The sequence below is a fragment of the Schistocerca piceifrons genome, chromosome 7 (genome assembly GCF_021461385.2).
Source record: "Schistocerca piceifrons isolate TAMUIC-IGC-003096 chromosome 7, iqSchPice1.1, whole genome shotgun sequence".
NCBI lineage: Eukaryota > Metazoa > Arthropoda > Insecta > Orthoptera > Acrididae > Schistocerca > Schistocerca piceifrons.
Window position 1 is genome coordinate 472,062,871 of NC_060144.1, and position 2,478 is coordinate 472,065,348.

Genomic DNA, 2,478 nt, shown 5'->3' on the forward strand with positions numbered 1-2,478 from the left:
AAACTTCATGTATTTCGAACTGGGACATGAACATGTACCTCTCGCGAGCAACCGTGTTCCAGATTGCGTACTTAAACGCGCCGTATATACTGATTCAACGCTTCAGCCTGTTGCTACATTTCTTCTTTTTGAAACTTTGATGTCTGGGAAACTCGCTCTTGTAATTCACCCAAAGAAATATATATGGCTTAAAAAATTTAAAAAAACTCTGGATTCGATTTTGGAACAATATTGCATTTGTAAATCAATGTCCATGCTGAACCCGAGGCTCCTGTTAGAAGTTTCATTCAGACAGCTATATGTCAAAGAGTTCCTCTTCTGTATGTGTATTCAAGTCACGAAGATAAATCGTTTCTTCAAGTTTGATTACACGAATTTTTCTGTGTTTTCATACATAACAATATTGACAAGCTTTTTGGTCCAAACAAATAAAATATTCATACACACGATTTGTATCTTTGATGATATATTGTATTTCTCAATTTGTCTTTCCGGACATGCGTTCTCGGAATTTAATTATTTTAATAACAAAACTAATGAAGGAATACAGGCGTGTACCACACCAGTAAACAGATGAATCCATGAACTTATTGCACCTGCAATTTACAACATTCTGTTTGTTGTGGTTATCATGCGCTTTGGCAGAAGAACAGCTGACACGTCGTGTCTAGAGGTGCAAAGAAATGGTCAAAATATTCGGAAACGGTGATAAATTTTTGGTGTAAAAATGACTGTTGGGCACTTAAGGCTAAATAAACCAAAGACGAAAGTGATGAAGAGTAGTAGTAAGGAGAATAATTAAATCTACATCTACATATACATGAGGATTCTGCGGTTCACACTTAAGTGCCTGACGGAGGTTTCATCATACAGCTTCTGTTAAGCATTAAAGTTCGCGCTAAATTTCCACATTATGTAAAACTTCGCCAATCTTGGGGTTCTGCGTTCTTTTAAATTTGTCATGCTTTTTTTTCACTGCTTCTGTAACATCGTTGTGACCTGTTTTGTGTACCATGGGCAGACAGTCACATATTAATTTATTTGATATAAATCTTCTCATTGCTGTCGATAATTTTTCTTTATTTAAGACATACCTGCTCTATGTTTACATATTTCAGAAGAACTGAAGGATTTTACGGTATTCAGTCTCGCTGCAACGACCTTCTGGCCACTATTTCCTACATATGTCGATATGCTCCCTATTTGTTAGGGATTATGTGTTGACAAGAGGTCGAGTATGTTTTGGCAACCATTTACAATTTGTGTGGGTTCCTCAACTAATGGGTCAAAATAATTTTTGGATAAAGCGTTTAGTACTATTTCGGAAGATGTTTTATGCCTACTGTCGACTTTAAAATGTAATTTCACCAACATATCGAGGGTAGATTGAAGATACCACCAAGTATAATTTACAAGTGGGGTACTTATTTGAAATGAGATCCAAGTCTGCTTTGAATTGTTCAGCAACTATATCATCTGAGTTGGGAGATCGATAAAAGGAACCAATCATTAATTTATTCTGCTTGTCAAGTATAACATCTACCCATACTAACTACAAGATAGGCTATTTATAATACCAACAAATACGTCGCAATGACTTGCTTAACATTAAAACCAAAAACCAAACAGTAGGGGAAGAAGTGAAAGAATTTTTCTGTCTTGGAACCTAAATATGAAGGAGCGCCGAAGGGAGGAAGACATCATAACATGTCGATTAGTATATGCGAAGAAAGCTTTCTACAATAAGGGACCTCTTTGCCATGGCATTTTGGTATGGGACTAAGGCAGAAATTCCTTAGTGTGCACGAGTGGCACACAGCTTCGTATAGAAGGGAATCGTGAACCATCTGAAATCTGGTGAAGAAGAAACTGGAACCAATGGAATGCCCTAATGTCTTAGAGTGTTAAAAAGTACGATTTGAAGCAACAATAATCAGAATAGGTGAGAAAATAAGGTTAGGGATGACACTTACTTGAAGAGAGGACGGATTAGTCTGATACTTTCCACGACGTCCAGAAATAGCTGATTCGCCGATTGAAGGAGCAGTACAGGGGAAGAGTGAGAGACGCTGGAAAATGTGAAACAGTTTGCAGACCTTAGGATGAAATTTCCACTCTACAGCGGAGTGTGCGCTGATATGAAACTTCCGGGCAGATTAAAACTGAGTGCCGGACCGAGATTCGAACTCGGGACCTTTGCCTTTCGCGGGCAAGTGCTCTACCAACTGAGCTACCCAAGCACGGCTCACGGCCCGTCCTCACAGCTTTGGAACGTAGGAGACGACGTACTGGCAGACTTGAAGTTGTGAGGACGGGTCGTCAGTCGCGCTTGGGTAGCTCAGTTGGTAGAGCACTTGCCCGCGAAAGGTCCCGAGTTCGAGTCTCGGTCCGGCACACAGTTTTAATCTGCCAGGAAGTTTCAGTTTGCAGACCTTGCTGGCCACGGTAAGTACGTAGGGATGAAAAGATCATCCGAAG

The 2,478-nt window shown here is 39.8% G+C and overlaps 1 non-coding gene across 1 annotated transcript; it reads right to left on the minus strand.

Moving 5' to 3' along the window:
- Positions 1-2,166: 2,166 nt before the first annotated feature.
- Trnas-cga lies at positions 2,167-2,241 on the minus strand. The gene has a single exon. It is a non-coding gene; the product is annotated as a tRNA-Ser (tRNA).
- Positions 2,242-2,478: the final 237 nt, after the last annotated feature.